Source organism: Balaenoptera musculus, chromosome 1 (genome assembly GCF_009873245.2).
Source record: "Balaenoptera musculus isolate JJ_BM4_2016_0621 chromosome 1, mBalMus1.pri.v3, whole genome shotgun sequence".
NCBI lineage: Eukaryota > Metazoa > Chordata > Mammalia > Artiodactyla > Balaenopteridae > Balaenoptera > Balaenoptera musculus.
The window spans coordinates 71431763-71450461 of record NC_045785.1 but is presented as its reverse complement, the minus strand read 5'-3'; the positions used below and the strand labels follow the sequence as shown (position 1 = coordinate 71450461).

The following is an 18699-nucleotide window of genomic DNA, read 5'->3' as shown; positions in this document are numbered from 1 at the left end:
ATATAAATTAAAATGCCTTTTCCTCTGTAATATCTATTTCCTTTGGCAGTGAAAACAAAAAGAGTGAGCATTAAGACACAGATAAATTACTTAATAATCAATAACATTATGTTATAGCCTCAAAAAAAGAAATGTTTAAATTCTGTCAATTTATTATTTTCTAGGTACCACTGGGGTTCATTAGTGTTTCTCACAAAGACAGATGTTTATGAACCTTCCTTTATTTAAATCTGTGTTTCCAACTGGATATGGATATATATATATCTCTATATAAAACAAATATGAAGAAAAAAATAAAAAGTAAATATTGTAGTAGCTAACATTTACATAGCAATTACAATGTTTAGATACTGTCCAAACTGCTTTTTATGGATCACCCTTTTTATGATCACCAGCATCATCAACAACTATCAACACAACAAAAAACAATGGAGTAGTTAACTGTAATAACACCAATTTACAGAGTATGAAACTAAGGCATTAAATAGTAAGTAATTCAGGGTCTCAAGGATTACTGTGAGTTAGATTCTAATGCATGCAGGGTTCTCAGATTCCAGAGCCCATGCTTTTAGTAATGGCCATGAACAGAAAGGGATTCTGTGACTTCTCAAGCCACCATGTTGATAATACAAACAAGATTTACTTTATAATTTTTCGTACCATTTGAAATTCACCAAAAAATGTTAGTGAATTTGACAGGAAACAATTATTTTAAAGGTTCACACAACATATAGATAATAATGAAAATTGTATTTGTGGAAATGTAGTGACGTGTGCCATAAACTTATTAAGAGAGCAAAATCTATACTGTGCAAGTATGGACACACAGAAAGAGTACTGAACAGTACAGGTGTCTGGGTCAGCCTTGTGAACTTGGCTACGTCATTTTATTTTTCTGGGTTTTAATTTCTTTTTCTGAAGAATTAAAGTCATTTCAAAGTCCTATCAAATTTCACCAATCTATGATTCTAAACAGGCAAGCTCCTTTTAAGCAGGTATACATGCTATTCTAACATTTTCAAGTGGTCAACAATTAAGACATTTGTTGCTCTATTTCTTTAAAATATAAACATGAGAATGTTAGCATGGATGGACTATGGCACAATAATGTAGACTGTATGGTACTGCCAAGAAAATTCTCAAAAGTACATGATGAATTAGTCAGGATTCATACAAATCACAAGTAGACATCTTTCTGGATTAACTATTTTAACCAAAGACTTACTGGAAGGGAGAAAATAAACACGGGCCAGTTATTAAATGAAAAGAAAAACCTACATAAACTTTTTTATTCTTGGTTCCTAAGTTTTATTCAAGAACTCATACAAAATATTCCAGATAACTGAGTTTTAATCCTCATCTTCCTCCTCTTCTTCATCTTGATTAATCTAGAAGTAACGCAATTCGTAACTCTCTTTGTTGTTACTAACTACGCGTAACCAGTCACGTAGATTATTCTTCTTCAAATATTTTTTTGGTGATATATTTCAAATACCTTTTGGAAAAAGGCACCTCAGAAGTTACAGTAATCTTGCTTTGCTTCTTTCGACTGTTACAATACCTCCACCAAGATTCCCAGCTTTTCCATTCACTTTCTCTCCTGAAAAAAACTGCTCAAGATTGGCGGCATCCATGACTCCATCTTCTACAGGGTGGGTACAGTCAAGAGTAAACTTCAGGACCTGCTTCTTTCTTTTTGCCCCCCTTCGCCACAAGCTTTATCACGGGTGCCATGGCAGCAGCGGATGGCAGAAAGCATAAATTTTTAAGAAAAATGTAAATTGTTATGCTTTCTTTGGCCACTTCTCCCTATTTTCCTGAAAACTTCAAGGGGTATGGCTTCAAACTCTTCCACCAGCAATGGAACTTCAAAGAAGTTTGGAAAGTCTTAAATAAAACTATTGCAATTAATATTAATTTTTAAAATTCAACATTTTCACTAAGTAAATCTTATGAAAAGGCAGAACAAAACTTATTCCTAAAAACACTTATTTACACCTTTATTTATATCACATTAATGACATACTATACTGAGTCACAGGAAGAAATCATCACAGGTATCAGTACCATTTCTTAATTGCACTTTCTTCCTTTGTACACGAATTCATCCTTAATTATTTAATTGAACATTTTTCGGGACTTTTTAAAAAATCACTGCTAAGAGTATATGACTGACTCCCAAATATGACTTTGCATCAGAGTCATCTGGTAAGTATTTTTTAAAAGACGTATCTGCAAACCCGAATCCAGCCCTACTGAATCAGAATATCTGGGTTCAGATGAAGGTAGGATATCTGTATTTGGGGAAGAAAATTTATTTATTTGCAACACACTGATACAATAACTAAGACATGCCAAGAATTTCTCCAAGGCCCTTTAAAATAGGTTTTCTCTCTTACATATTTGTTAAGTCGTCATCGTATTTCCTCTTAATTCTCTAATATAGTTTTACTTTAATCTTTGAACATATTCATAACGGCCACTCTGAAATGTTTATCTGCTAAATCTAACATCCAGGCCCACAACAGAGGCAGTTTCTATTGAATGTTTTTTCTCCTAAGTATGGGTCAACTTTCCTGTTTCTCTGCATTAGCTTGCAAATTTTTTGTTGTTGTTGACAACTAGACATTTAAAATAATATACTGTTAGCTATTCTAGATTCCTTTCCCCTGAGAATTGTTGTTGTTGTGATATTTTCTTTTCAGCATTCTGACTGAATTTAGTCTGCTGACTCTGTCTTCCCCTGTACTTTGCAGCTGCTGTGTGTCTCTGTTCATTATTGTCGTTGTTATTTTAATTCTTATTTTTATTTTCTAGCTTGACTTTCTTGGGATCACACCTGTCTCTGCATAGCTTAGTGATCAGCCAATGACCGAGCAAAGACTTTGCACAAAAACCATGAACCCATAATAAGGTCTCCACTCTCTGCTGATTGATCTGTATGTTAGGGAGAGTTCAAAGTTCAAGCAGTTTTCAAGTCAGCCTTGGTTATTTTTCTGCCACGTCCCCTCGCATCTCCTCTGCTCTGTGTGTAGCTTCTCAGTCAGTCAAGAACGCAGAGAACGTTTGGCTCTTTCATTTCCAAGGTTTGGCTCTTTCATTTCCAAGGTTTGCTGGTTATGTTTCAGACTGGCACTCAGTCTCCCCACCTGGGACCACAACCTCAGGTTAGCAAGAGCTAGGGGTTTTCCCCATCTGTTTTCCAGTGTTTACCACTTTTACTGACAACACTGCTGGGCATGGGTTTCCACACTCTACTCTAAATCAAGCCAACTCTCCCTGGCAGCTCAGTCACAGATTTTCAAGGCCAGTCTTGCTCTGACAAAACTAACCACAATGACATAGCCAGAGTGCAGGGTGGGGGGAGGAGCAGCCCCAGGCTAGAAGGCTTTAAACTTGAACTATGTGCACCAAAAGTTCCATCAGCTTTTTTTTCAAGAAATCCTTCCCAATTTCTTATTTGCCTCTGGTTAATTTCCAGAGCCCTAAAACGGTGGTTGTTGACAATTTTGTTTAGTTTTATACTTGTTTGGGGGAAGAGGATTTGTCACCCTCTTCACCCCATCGTCACTAGAAGTCCCTCTGAGGACTTTACAAATATATACTGACTACAAATCCTCATAACAACCATATGAGATAGGTATTATTATTATCACTATTTTACAAAGGAAGAAATTGAAGCACAGAAAAATTATGTTTTCCAAAATCACACATCCAATAAGAATGAAATCAAGGTTTGAAACCTAATACTTCAGCTCCCAAACTCATGTTTTTCAATGTTACTTTAATGCCTCTCCAAATGATAATGACACTTAGCAGCAGGTTGGGGACCCCTGTTGTACAGAACATAGTTGGGGTGTACTGGGTGCCTCTAGTCCTAGAGGAACAAGGGCAAGAAAGGAAACAGTTGTCTGATGGTCAAGTAGTCAATGAAATTGCTCAGTCAACATAATCAACATAAAGAAATGCCCAAATTAAAGCTCTTTAATCACACTATTACTATGACATTTATTCTAAGCTGTACTTTCAATATATTTCTGTTTCAACAAAGAAAAAAAAAAGCATCCCAACAAGCAAAGTGTAATCCAATCCATCTGACATCGAAGAAAAAACTTGTGGGAGGCTCTGTGAGCAAAAAAATCAATATTGCAGCTTTCTGCTGTGCAAATGTGAACACTGCCAAATAGTGGTGCTTAGAGTAAAAAGAACTGTTTTGCTCCATTTTCTCCACTCTGAACAAATGACTTTGAAGACACTTTTTCCCTCCCAAGCTATAAAATGTCAAGCAATAACTGTGCTTTAGGCTAGTGATTGGAATAAACACCTCCTGTCAACAGGTGCAGTGACTTAGGACTGAAATCTTTCACATTCAGGGAATAACTCCTAATAAACAGATGTACTGCTATGAGATGGGAATTTGTAAGACCAGAATTGGAATTCTAACATTGGATTTCGCATCATTTATGAGCATTTTGGCAAGAAAATACGCTACTCTGGCAATAAATAGTATACTGCTATAAGCTTATGCCTGTGGTGGACTTCAAACTCTTGATTAGGAACATTCTGCTTTTCTAACATTGTCTCCCTCAGTCTGCTCTTTGGACATTTCTGTAAAATCATACATTCCAATAAAAGACTTATTAAGCTATAATATAAAAACTTCAAATTTTCTGGTACTGTTTTCCTTAATTACTTTGAACTGAACCCTGTCATGTATGCCCTGCTTATGCCAGCTAGGGTCCCAGTAAGCACCACTCCTTTTGATTATCATGGTCCTCTATGGGACTGAGGCTGTGACTTCAAGCTCTACAGAAACATTAACTCAGACCATCGTCTATTACCAGTGATGGAATATGAAATCTCTGATTTATTCCTGTTTATATATGCTAATAAGATTTCTTCCTAAAAGGGAAATAAGAAAAATACTTAATGAGGAGGGGAGCATGATTTCCACCAGGCTGAACTCTAGTTTAGAAGCTGCCAGAAAACTTATTTCCATTTCATTTTAATTTAGGTGAAAAGTCAGTGTTCAAAGTAAACCTAAATGATAAATTATTTCACTAGTAGTTCAACTTTTTCAATTTATCTCTGCATATTCATGAGATTATTATAACAAAATTTTTAAAATCAAGGATGTATAATAAAACTTACCTTTGTATACTAAAAGGCAGTATGTTAAAAACTCATTCCATGTAAGTTTGCAGAATGTCACTCTATTGTTTTACTCTATTAGTCCATTTTAAGAAATAGCTTTATCAATCAAACTCTAAAATATCTAATTTTTTGTGTTCATTAACATATAATTCTTTAACCTGTCAGTATTATGTGAGGAGCCTAAACCATGGCATGTGCACAGTAAAAACAACTACTTTCACCTTTGAACTTGTGTTCATGCCAAGAACAAAGAAAATAAAGGAATGCAATGTCATTTTCCAGCACCCTGGCCTTGAAAATGTAGCAATCTGTGTGTTAAGTAAACTTGGTTAGCATAAAACACAAATCAAATCCTTACAAAAATATAAAGTTCTTGCAGAAGAAAGTGTTCAAACAATTTAAGGTCATGTAATTACAAAATAGTCAACTCACCATATATGTGTGACATGCCTTAGCTTCTTGTGTCTTTCTGGTTTACAAAACATTTTTTTCTATTTTGGGTATATTTTAAATTATGAAGCACTTCAAACAAAAAAATTTTTAGAAGAATGTTTACAGTTTCAAGTAAGATCAATTTATACACAAAATACTAAGATTTACATTGGAATACACAAAAATTCCTAATAAATACATAATAAAAAATTAATTAAATCCAATTATATAAACAGCAAGGGAAAAAACTTTACCTCTGTGATTTGTTAAAAGGAACAAAATTCTGGACACTTTGGACACTCAAAACGTAAAAATATACTGCAAGAATGCCATCAGCTATTAGGTTCAAATATGACTACTCCTGAAAAGCCTCTCAATATTTTAAGGAGAAAGTATGCATTATAAGTCCTTCAAAACATTTGGAGATTAAATTCCTTATTAGAAAGAAACTGATCTCTCCCACTTAAAAACCTGTAAATTATCTGGCACTGATTAATAATTCACAAGTGCCATTAAAATATAGCAATTTAAAAGTTATAAATTACTCTCAGTTTAATACTGAACTTTAAAAGAAAAATTCCTGGTAAGCATGTCTATTAAGAATAATATATGCCCCAGACAGACGCTTTTAATAGTCTCAGCATATAGCTAGCTATAACTTCTTGAAAGTTCACAAACATATAACACTTTCATTCTGATCTACGTTTAAATATTAGTGAATTTTGTATTAAGCCTCAATATTACCCTTACTACTCAGTGCCTATGCCCTCTGCACAGGATGTTCTACTCGTTTTTCTCTTAGTAAACAATTATTCTCCAAAATCCAGTTCAAAGCTTCCCTAACAATGGGGAATGAAGAACCTGAGCTCAGGTTTGGGTCATCTATTTTCTTTCTTCCAATAAATATTTATGAGCGCCTACTATGTGCCTAGCACTCTTCCACACACTTGGGATATAACAGTGAAAAAAATGACAATGATCCCTGTGTCTGGGTAGCTTCCATAGGGAGTGAGTTCTCCTTGAGGAAAGATATCATCCACCATTACAATGCCAAGCCTGATAGAGTCAGTTTACAGTGGTCTCTTTATAGTGGACATAAAATAAAGACATGTTAAAACAATAGGTGTAGGAATGAAATGAGTGCACGAACAATTATAAGCTCCACTATCAGAGCAGGCAACATGTTCTTTACTTATATTCCTCTCCTACTGAACGCTGAGCTGCTGAATACAAAGAAGTGAAGCTTATTTATTTTTGTATCCTTAGTTTCCAACACAGTGAATGGTACATAGGCAGCAATCACCTTTTGCTTAATTTTATTTTATGCATTATTTTATACCTTAATTCCTTGTACAAAAAGTTGTCAAATATACCTAAGAACATAAAATGAAGATGTTTTTATAGAGGGGGAGAAAACACACACACCACAATTTTATCTTTTTATATATGTTAGTTTTAAAGTTTCTAGTTTTGAAGTTTCAGCTATGTACATTATCAGGAAATGTTGTATTTAAAACATTTTATGTCAGGAGATAAAATATATATATATAAATGTAACAAAGATGACATCTTCACCAGAGTCTCCAAATCAGTGGGACTCAACTATGAAATGCACCCTTAAAAGACTGACGAGGGCTTCCCTGGTGGCGCAGTGGTTAAGAATCTGCCTGCCAATGCAGGGGACACGGCTTCGAGCCCTGGTCTGGGAAGATCCCACATGCCACGGAGCAACTAAGCCCGTGAGCCACAACTACTGAGCCTGCGCGTCTGGAGCTTGTGCTCCGCAACGGGAGAGGCCGCGACAGTGAGAGGCCAGCGCACCGCGATGAAGAGAGGCCCCCGCTCGCCGCAACTGGAGAAAGCCCTCGCACAGAAACGAAGACCCAACACAGCCAAATATAAATAAATAAATAAAAATAAATAAATAAATTTATTAAAAAAAAAAAAAAAAAAAAGACTGACCACCTGCTAGTTAAAAATCATCCAGGAGTTGTGGTCATTGGTCATGTAAAATCATCACAAAAACCAGAATAGCAACTTTACCACTCCCCTTTTTCTTCCCTCAAGGAAATAGTAAACACTTAATATTTATTTTTTATTTATTTAATAAATATTTATTATTTATTTAATATTTAATATTAATATTTATTATTTTTAATAACTAGTTAAAACCAGTTTAACATTAAGAAGTTACTATCGGAAATACAATTTCTCAAGTCATTTACATTGCACTATCAAATCAAAATTCATAAGTAATTCTGTATAAAGTATTCACTGACAACAACAACAAAAAACTAGCGAATAATCACAGAATAAGTAAGAAAATAATTTCATCGTCTCTTCTGGTACAACAATTTATTTCTACTTCCACATTGATTATTTACTATAATCTTCTAGCAATTTTATTATTTTTTTTTATTACCTTTCCTGTTATCAGAAATTCCATTACCTCCCCTCACCCATCCAACCTCAGAACATATGTTCTTAAAAGCGGTTAAACAAAGCAACAACACAAAAACATGTGTCGTTCCTTCATCCAGTGGCTCACCCCAAGCCATACCGGCTAAAGGATTCTATTCCTTTCCTGACACGGTATTAGTCTGATGAATACAACTACCTAGGAGTGGAGACCTCATTTAAAGTATTCCCCAGGCAGGTCTCCCAGATCAGAAAGTCAAAATTCAGATTCTAAGTCTTTTTGTTAATATCTTGTATTCAAACATAAACAATATGAAAAAAAAAAACCCCAAACTCCCAAAAAACTATTAACCATAACTTTATTTTTTAAAAGGTACATTTAAATTGAATCACAAGAGGGACAACAATGTATATAAGACTTCCATGTCAATTAACTTTTATTTGGTTAACAATGAACTCTAAAGATGTTAATTTACCAGTGTTACAACAGCTTCCTCATTAAAGGCATCTATAAGGGGGCCAATTAATACCAATTCTAAAACTTATTTAACTACACAGAAACTGCAGGAAACCACCCACTCATTGCTCTCTTTCCCAAACAGGAATCCAAAGGTAATCACATTCAACTGCTGACTCAAACAAGTGTCCTAGAAGGGAAAGGCATTATATCTCCACATACATTCCCATGAGGTATTTATTTCTCACTTCAGGTAGGAAAGATTAGCACAGCCTGAAACCAGTCTCAACTCTTATCTTGACTTTTCACAAACTGTTACCCACACTAACCACTAACACTTCGATCACTTAAAACATGTCAGGCATTTAACCTTTTCCCCACCGAAGAAGGGAGAAATTTCATGTCTTTCTTCCTACATGCCATAAAAGGCACTTTCCCTAAAACTTCAAAGGACTTTAGGAAGTTAGGCCTTTTTAAAAAAAAATTATTTAACTGAACACACTAATACTATCGAAGATGACACAAATGCTTTTCTGCTAGAAGTGAGAAGGCATCTTCCAGTAGGGTTCTAGAAAGAGAAATTCTTACTGAGGTCCTTTCCCATCTCAAAAAAATAACTCATGAGACCAAAGTTGACTTATTTAGTTTCCTCCCTTTTCCCAAAAATGATGTTTAAAATTTTATTCTAAATTATACCACAGGAACTTCCCTGGCGGTCCAGTGGTTAAGACTGCACCTTCCAATACAGGGGGTGCGGGTTTGATCCCTGGTTGGGGAGAGCTAAGATCCCACATGCTTCGCGGCCAAAAAACCAAAACATGAAACAGAAGCAATATTGTAACAAATTCAATAAAGACTTTAAAAATGGTCCACATAAAAAAAAACTTTAAAAAAAAATAAATTATACTACATACATGGAATTTCTGAAACCCCAAACTAGACTGTAACTACTAAGATGTAACTCTTTCTTTATAAATAAAGGCTATTTTTTGTCTCATGAACAAGTTGTAAAGATAAATTTCTAAAAGATATACAGAACTATTGGAGTAACTAACCAAGTGGGTAATAAGATCTATAAAACAAAAATTAAAAGATTTACTCCAGTGAACACTGTACTACTGTGCTGTTACATTTTTCAATGCTCCTGGACCAATTAAAAAACTGCAAAATAAATGAAACCAAATGCAGTCGTGAACCCATTTTTGTGAACTTCAATTCAAAATGCAAACTCAAAATAATCAAAACCACCTCCAAATGGAAAATAGCATTTCAAAGTTATCTCTTACTAACATCTTTGGTAGCCTCACCTAAACACATTTATTGCTCATTCATTCATCCACTTGTATTTGTGTCCTTAGCACATTCTAATTTCTCCACCAGACTATTCTGAGATAAGCCACAGAAACTCATAATTCCCAAAAACAAACAAAAAAAAAAAGGAGAGAAGAAACTTGAAATTCTCAAGTTGGAGGCAACTCCACCTCTTTCACAAACTACAGAAAGCCCACTCAATGATAAAAGTTCTCCCTGACAAAAGAGATGACTTCTAGAAGTATTCTACTGTGATACTCTGAGTGAAAACAGAAACTGCTTCCCCAAATGGTATGAAGGTTATCATATAATTCCTTAAAAGACAATATAATAACCTTTATTTCATGGGTGGTTTCGGTGTTATTATTTTTGCATTGTGATGTTGAGGTTTGTTCAATTTTTGATGAAAAGGTGAGGTTTTAAAGAACACACTCAAGCTGTTTCTCAAATCTGTGTCGCCAGAGCATCAGGGAGGGAGGTGGAGGTGGGAGGGATAAATTTAATCTGACATTGCACAGCGAAAATGTTGCCTTCTTAAAGAACAAACAGTACGACTTGCCTGCAGTTAAAATTTTATCCTTTCTTGTATTTAACTGCCAAGTTGAACATCAAGAGAACAAGAAAAAGCACGGTAGCAGGTCCAAGTGCATAGACCCTGCCCTTACATACACAGCCCAGTGTCATCTTTCATGCTTGCCTTGTATAGGTACCAACAGCGCAGAGGCAACAGAGCAGTTCCAACTTCTGGATTCAGACATTCTAATGAATTATAAGGAACTGTAAGGAAAAACGGCTCTTAGGAACCCTGTTTCAGCCCGTGTTGCTATGTCTCAGTGTACTACTCTAATGTCCCTTCCCTCTACTTTACATCAGGTCTCCCCAACCCCTGGGCTGCGGACCGGTACATTTTAGGAATCGAATCGGGCCACACAGCAGGAGGTGAGCAGCGAGCGATCAAAGCTCCATAAACTGCCACTCCCCATCGCTCTCATTACCTCCTGAACCATCCCCCCCCCACCCCCGTCCGTGGAAAAACTGTCTTCCACGAAACCGGTCCCTGGTGACAAAAAGGTTGGGCACCGCTGCTTTAAATGTTTATTTTCCTTTACAACCTCAAATACTTTAAATTTCACCCTTATGAAGCTGAATGTTGCCAGATAAAAAAGCTCCCTTGCTATAAAAAAAGAAGAAGAAAGGCTTGATAAGAGTCTCAAAAACAAGTGCTTCTTATCAGAAAATGAAAGTAAGTTTAGGTGAATCTGATTTATAATGACAACAGGCATGTTTCAGAAAATTACATCTCCCAAGATAAACTGTCTAAACAAATACCACAAAGTTTAAGTACTTGATATAAGATGTACTCACAAATCATGAGTATCAATTTCAAAGCAGGTGAAGAAAAAAAAAAAAACAGGAAAAAGAAATAAACATAAGTAACAAATAAACATATACAATGCTCAATTTAATTGGTAAGAGCAAAAGGAGGCAAAAAATTAAAATATGATGAAATTTTCTCCTATCAAATTACCAAATATCTATTTGTTTGAGTATTGTAAAACACACAGCCTCATACATTTCTAAGATTACAAACTGATACAATATTTCTGAAAGGACTCTTACCAAATTTCTTTTGTAAATATATGTTCTGGGGCTTCCCTGGTGGCGCAGTGGTTAAGAATCCGCCTGCCAATGCAGGGGACACGGGTTCAAGCCCTGGTCTGTGAAGATCCCGCATGCCACGGAGCAACTAAGCCCATGTGCCACAACTACTGAGCCTGTGCTCTAGAGCCCGCGAACCACAACTACTGAGCCTGCGTGCTGCAACTACTGAAGCCTGCACGCCTAGAGCCCGTGCTCCGCAACAAGAGAAGCCATCGCAATGAGAAGCCCGTGCACCGCAACGAAGAGTAGCCCCCGCTCACTGAAACTAGAGAAAGCCTGTGCGCAGCGACGAAGACCCAACACAGCCAAAAATAAAGAAATAATAATAAAATAAAATAAAATAAATTTAAAAGTATATATGTTCTGAAAAGAATCCAACATTTGACAGATTTAGATAAAAAGGCATTCATAATGATAAGTTTGAGACAAACTAAAGAATCAAAATAGTAAAATGGCTCAAAAGTACATTGATAAAATAGAATGATACAATCCTAATAAACCATATTATAAATGATAAGTAATAATAAATATTATAAATAATAATTTAATAAATAATATTTAGTATTTTTGGGAATGCATTCTTAGAGAATTAGGCAAAACAAGATATACATGAATATATAGGGGACAAAAGAGACCCAGGAAGCAGAAACCCTTTTTTTGGGATAACAGTGACCAGCTCGTCAAAACCAACTGGGCTCAGCAATCGGGGAGGTGATGAAAACTGGCCATCCAAACTGAGGTACCAAGAAGCAGAACTTGGGTTAAAGTGAGCAAGTGAACAAAACGGCACTCTTCCAAGTAGGATAATGAAATCCTACTCCCCTTTTGGGGAATGATCTGAAAATATACCATCTCTCACCCTGAGAATCAAAGTGTTTCCTAGACCTTCCTGGTTCCGAGCTACCGGACTCTGCACACCAGATGCCTATGTGGACATGGTGATTTTTCCCAAAGACTGGATATATCCCTACTCCTTACATCAACTCCCCCATTGCATCTGAGATCCATTTTCCTGGGGTGGTCTGTGCCCAAACACACTGATTCAATAAGGAAAGAAATATTTTGCTAAAGCAAGGCCTGTCTCCTATAGATTACATGAGTTTTTCCTACTCCCCACCTCTTCCAACTCATAATGACCTTCTTGCTGTTTGCTCCAAATTTCCCCCAACTCAATCCAGGCTTCTTACCAGCACATCCCACGGTGGCCACTTTGCTATTGTTTGTGTTAACCCTTACGTGTTGAAAGGTGAGTGAGCCATCTATTTTTATGGAATTAACTATTTATATAAAAGAAAGAAGCAAATGATACCTGTGACATCAAGGTGTTATGTAGGAAATTCCAATAATTTATTTTTTCATACAATTTATTAAAATGTATACTTAATCTGCTTACACTATGGAATTGAGTCAATCATTTATTCGTAATCTAAAATATAGTACATGTGTACCTGCTTTTGCAACTTTCTGCATGCCATTCTCCCCACTTAGAATTCTCTCCTATATGCTCAGCTTCAGGGCCTCCCTCTCATTTAAGGGCTCAAAAGCTCCCTTCTCTTAAAACCTTCCCTAGCAGAAGATACAGCATAAAACCATCATGAAACTAACAAAAACCAGACTTGATTCAAGACAGGATGATACTTTTGCACTTATACAAATTATGTGCATAAGACTGTCCAAATCACGCTAACAAATGTTAGGTTTTTCAAAGAAAAGTAATGTATTGTCAAAGGAGAAGAGCATTAAAGGAGGGGTCACTGGTTATCACAGTGTCCCACATGCACCGCTCATGTACACTGAGTCTTACTGAAAAGGCAAACAGTAGAGCCAGCACATCCAGATTCCAAAGGATGCCCCAAGAATGCGGAGACAAAGAACCACTCCTGCCCTTTAGAGAGATGTTCTCTCCATCTCCCTGGTGATGTGCACTTCTGACTTCCAGTGTCTGCTCTACTCTGCAACAGTATTCTGTAAGCTTGTCAACCACATTCACTTGTAGAAAAGTACCCACTTACATATCCCATAGGCTGGCTAATTTGCTTGCTTCCTGTGTGCTTTAAAACCTAGTTGTTGGGAGGCTGCACATATATCTTGAAAGTCTTAGTCTTCTGGAACAAGAAGTCTTATTTCTAGGAACTTCTTAACCACAGGTGATTTGGTAAAACTCTGTATTTCAGTTTCCTTCTCTGTAAAATTGGGATAATAGCTCCTATGTCTCACAGGGTTTTGTGAGGATTAAATAAGTAACTACATGTAAAGTGTTCAGAAGAGTGCCTAACAAGGTAAAGTACTCAATTTTTTCAACATACTTTTCTTAAAAAGTGTTGCATTTGACACCTGGTCATAAGCTCTGGGTTCCATCTTCGGTAAACTAAGGAAACAGCCTAATTGGTTAAATTATAAACCAGATATAATTGAATAACTCATTATATGTAGATAATTTGCAGATTATGAAATCATAATTATAGGTAGTGAGAAATAAGCTAGTCCCTGTTGTTCCCATCTGTCTCTCCTATACGTTCTTTGAGGGCACAAAGTTCATTTGCCAACTGTGTGTGTGTGTGTGTGTGTGTGTGTGTGTGTGTGTGTGTGCAGGCACAGTACTACACTAGTAAATAGGTCAGGAAAAGGGACCATGACTTGCAAGGATTTATAATATTCTAGACACAGTGTACATTATCTCAATTATCACTATGATTTAGCTGAATCCACAGAATCCTGGCTGTTTAGTGGATTCTTACATCCCTTTTTAAGATTAGAAACAGGAAAAACCTCCTCGGACGAGTTTTCTCTGAAGCTACCCCACCTCACCCCCTGAACTGTGTCGAATTCTGACAATACGTCCGTGGACACTCTCTGCACTATCACATGGTTTCAAACTTATCCGTTTATATATCTCTCCTTTTAAGACTAAATATTCCTTGAAGGCAGGAATGGATACTTATTCCTGTTTTTATCCCAAGCATCTAGCACAATGCCTGGTTATGGTAAGCACTTGATGCATATGTCATGTTAATTTTACAGCTCAGAAAATGGAGGCTCTGGGGTATTTATCCAAGGTCACATTACTACAAAAGGAATATGAAGACTGGCCTTAATGCTCCTCTCACTATACCATGGTACCTTTGTCAAGTCCTATCAGTAGTTATTTTTGAGCTTCGAGACCACTTCACGTCAGCACCTTTTTAGCCTATTTTACCATGGGCATCACTGCAATTCTAAGAAATCCCTCAAAACCTTTCCTAGGCATTTAAAATAAACCCATCAAATGCACATTAAAGTGACACACTAATAAATTTTGCATAGATTTTCCAGAGGTTACATTAAACTTGTTTTGTAAACTATGTGTTTGAATATGTAATTCCCTCACCTAGTAACACTTTCGTGTGTTAACACAAGTCGAAATTTTATTTGGAAATCTGATAGGCAAAATTTCAAAGTCAGCCAAAGGTTAGTAACAAACATTTTAATGATGAAAACTTCATTACATGTAACATTATTACAATTTTTTCTGAGCATTCAGATGTCAACATTTTTTATTACCCAAACCAAATGATGGAAGACTGTAAGAAACCTCTGTAGGATTCAAAAGAAATAGACTAAAAGGTTCTGTGTCCTGGTCTATTGCCTTGTTCACCCTTGCTTTCAGTGTCCAGCACAAAGGCAGTTTGTTGAATAAATTAATCCTCTTACCAAAATTCCATTTCATTATGTCTGAGGAAACGTGCTTGGCCACACATTACTTTGTAATAAGTGTATATTGGAAGTCTGTATGGATGTGCCCTCTGGAAATTGGAAAGAGAGAGATCGTTCTACATAAGGAGCCACAGACTGTTTTCTTAAGCCATACAGAACACAGCAGAGTGTCCTTTCTGGAGCTGGAAAACAACCGCTTATATTTTTAGGTAGGGGTTGTCATCTTTCCTAGACCCCTATATCTTAATCTCCTATATTTCACTAACAATTTTACCTGAACCAAAATAATCAGATATCCAAATATTCTCACCATTCACTTTTTCACACTCAGTATGTGTTAAATGTTATATGATTTGCAAAAATGGGATACCATGATGTCAAAAATCTAACGCCGGGCTTCCCTGGTGGCGCAGTGGTTGAGAATCTGCCTGCCAGTGCAGGGGACATGGGTTTGAGCCCTGGTCCGGGAAGATCCCACATGCCGCGGAGCAACTGGGCCCGTGAGCCACAACTACTGAGCCTGCGTGTCTGGAGCCCGTGCTCCGCAGCAAGAGAGGCCACGACAGTGAGAGGCCCGCGCACCGCGATGAAGAGTGGCCCCGCTCGCTGCAACTAGAGAAAGCCCAGGCACAGAAACGAAGACCCAACACAGCCAAAAATAAATTAATTAATTAATTAAATTTTAAAAAAAAATCTAACGCCAGTAACTTCAGTAACAGAAATTATATAACTATCTTTAATAGCAGCTCCACTACCTTTTCAGATTCAATTAGGAATTTCTTCATGATATCTTCCCAGCATCCATTATACTATAATTTGAATTCACATGCTTTCTGATTAAAGATGGAAAAGTCTGTATGAGGGTATAGATAGTTTCTATTCTGTTCACAGCCATAATTACAGCACCCAATAAGGTGGGTACTTAATAAATATTGTATATGTTAACATGCAAACATAACCTATGTCTAAATGCTATTAGATCAAATTTTAATTTCTTGCAATAATTCCATTTTTAATCTTTTAAACTCAGTTTTCTATGAATTCCCCTGCTTTGACTGTATTTCAGTTTTTTGGTCACTTATATACATCATTGAAACATTTATTGAGTGGTCACCATGTGCTAAATAAACAAGACACAGTATACTAAAAATAAATTCTTCCATTTCTACTTTTAAGCACGTCGGTCTTAAAAGTATGACACAGAGCACCTCATACAGTGAAAGGTGAATGATTTCACAAAAGATAGAAAGCACTCTCAACAGGGCGGTGTCCAGGAAGGTTCCTCAGGAAAGGCAATGTTTTAAAATCTCCAATATCAAGACTACACCAACCAAAATAGGTAAGGATCTGATCAGAAGTGAAATGACAGAAAGACCACATCAAGTTCACTTTTTAACCTATTACTATTTTTAATTGTAAGAACTTTCATTTTTTTAAACGAAACTGCAATATATGGAAGGCATAGTTGAAAGCATCCTATCAAAACATTTCTTTTCACTATAGCTTCTGTTTAATCAACAAAGCTAGCCTCATTTCAGTCTTTTAACATTTCACATAAGTTTACTTGGGTATTTTGCAAAGGTATCAAAAACTGCTCAGTATTTCTAAAACACTAAAATAAAACTCAATGTACTCAGAAACTCAGTAAAATTCAATTAATGTGTGCATAAAGGCTGTAAAACTAATTTTTATTTTACTGTTTATCAAAAGAGGACTTTCTGACTCACTGTTTACAGACTCCACCCTCATCATTTCATGAATGTCTCTTCTGAAATTCTCTCATCACTCATCATCTTCGTACTTTGAGTCATTCTCTACTTCAGTTCAACAACCACTCTGCTACCTTTACCCTTCTAAAAACCAATCTAATTCTAGCAGGTTTAATAGGTTTGACAGCTCTCCCAGTTCTTCACAGTAAACTCCAAATGCCCAAGTACGGCAGGCAAGACCTCTTGACTTTCTAGTCACATTCAAAGTTTCCAGACTCATCTCTTTCAATTCTCTACCCCAAATGAATAAAATCATACTCATCTTTCAAGGATATATTCTAACATCATGGGGTATTTTCTGAACTTGACGATCAGAACTAATCACTTGCTCTCTATGCCCTCACAGTTTTTAGAAAGACCTAAATTATCACATTTAGTAATTAGGAATAATTACAGTTTATATAGGTACTATTTCTCTTAGAATATCGAGACTTGCATCTTCCTTATTTATCTTTGCATTCCTAAAAGTATCTGCAAGTGATAAGTTCTATTTTTTTAAAAAATTGCAATCTAAGAGAAATTTAAACATTTAAAATTTCATGTGGGGGCATTGTTAACTGGGAGAGACTTTTAGGATGAACCATCCAGTATTTCTTTACACAAACACACGCACACACGCGCACATGCACACACGCGCACATACACACGCACACACACACGTAAACTATGCCCACGGGCATGATACTCTATATCAAAACAATATACTTATTGGGTTCACATATAATTAATACAAATTTCATGAAAAACTATTCTTATATATAATATCCTCCATTTGCTATTCTCCTTAAGTACTGATCATAACCCACTAAATACTATCTTCACAAATTGATAATGGGTGGTACTCTACAATTTGAAAAGCACCAATCTAGTCCAAATCCTTAAATAAAGAAATAGGGGCCCAGGATCGTTATGTGAATTCCCAGAGGTTCCTGAACTACCGTTAGACACCATATTCTAAGACACTGGTCACACTGCCTAGGCAACTGTTCTGCACATTCTCAATATGCATTTTGTACTCTATCAATTGGTTCAGTAAGAAATCTAAAGCTTCCAATGGACACTCAACTATTCTGGATAAAGTAATGATTCTCCTCTCATATTTAATACCAGTTATAAATTTACATATAATAATCCCTATTAAACATATAAAACATATACTCAGAATGTCTATCTTTGGCTAATTACAGTAGGGGGCAATTTTCAATATCTCTAGACTTCAGGACTAAGTGCATCTTTCTGAGAAAGTGTGTCACATTCCTGGAATTTCAGAGCTATGGTCCTTTTAATCCATTACCAGTTTTCCACCAAGGGATTACTGTGTTGTTTTTCTTACATTAATTATATATGGAATCCTCAGGCAGAAATTCTGACAGAAAGAATGTAAATGAGCTAAGCAGATGCTATTTTAATTAAAAAGAGTATATGCAAATGTTTCATTTTGAATAGGAATTCAGTAAGTTTTAAAATTATTCTTATTTGGCAGGTTTTGTTGTTCAAATAAAAACCAGATTTTAAAAAGCTTATCACATTGATTACTAATAATGCAGAATAACTAGTCAACTTAGGGCTTCATATGCAAAGGTAATAAGTATCTGAGGAGTATTTGGGAAGAGAAAACAGAGGAAATACAAACTTATCTGATGGTTAATTTCCTCTAAGAAGCTGAACTTTTGCTTTCTAGCAAAGAAGTACCTGATTACTACCAAATTTAAAAGACTGTAACTTGGGCAATATAAAAAGTATGTAATTATGTAGGTAATTGCAAAGAAATAACATGTGTATTTTACATCTAAAATGATACAC

At 36.0% G+C, this 18699-nt stretch overlaps 1 protein-coding gene and 1 pseudogene across 13 annotated transcripts in view; both read right to left on the bottom strand.

The window, feature by feature from the left end:
- The window catches only part of ADGRL2 (adhesion G protein-coupled receptor L2), a 262441-nt gene that overhangs the window by 83850 nt on the left and 159892 nt on the right, over positions 1-18699 (bottom strand). The gene's annotated exons all lie outside the window — the stretch shown is intronic.
- LOC118899143 lies at positions 1350-1734 on the bottom strand (annotated as a pseudogene).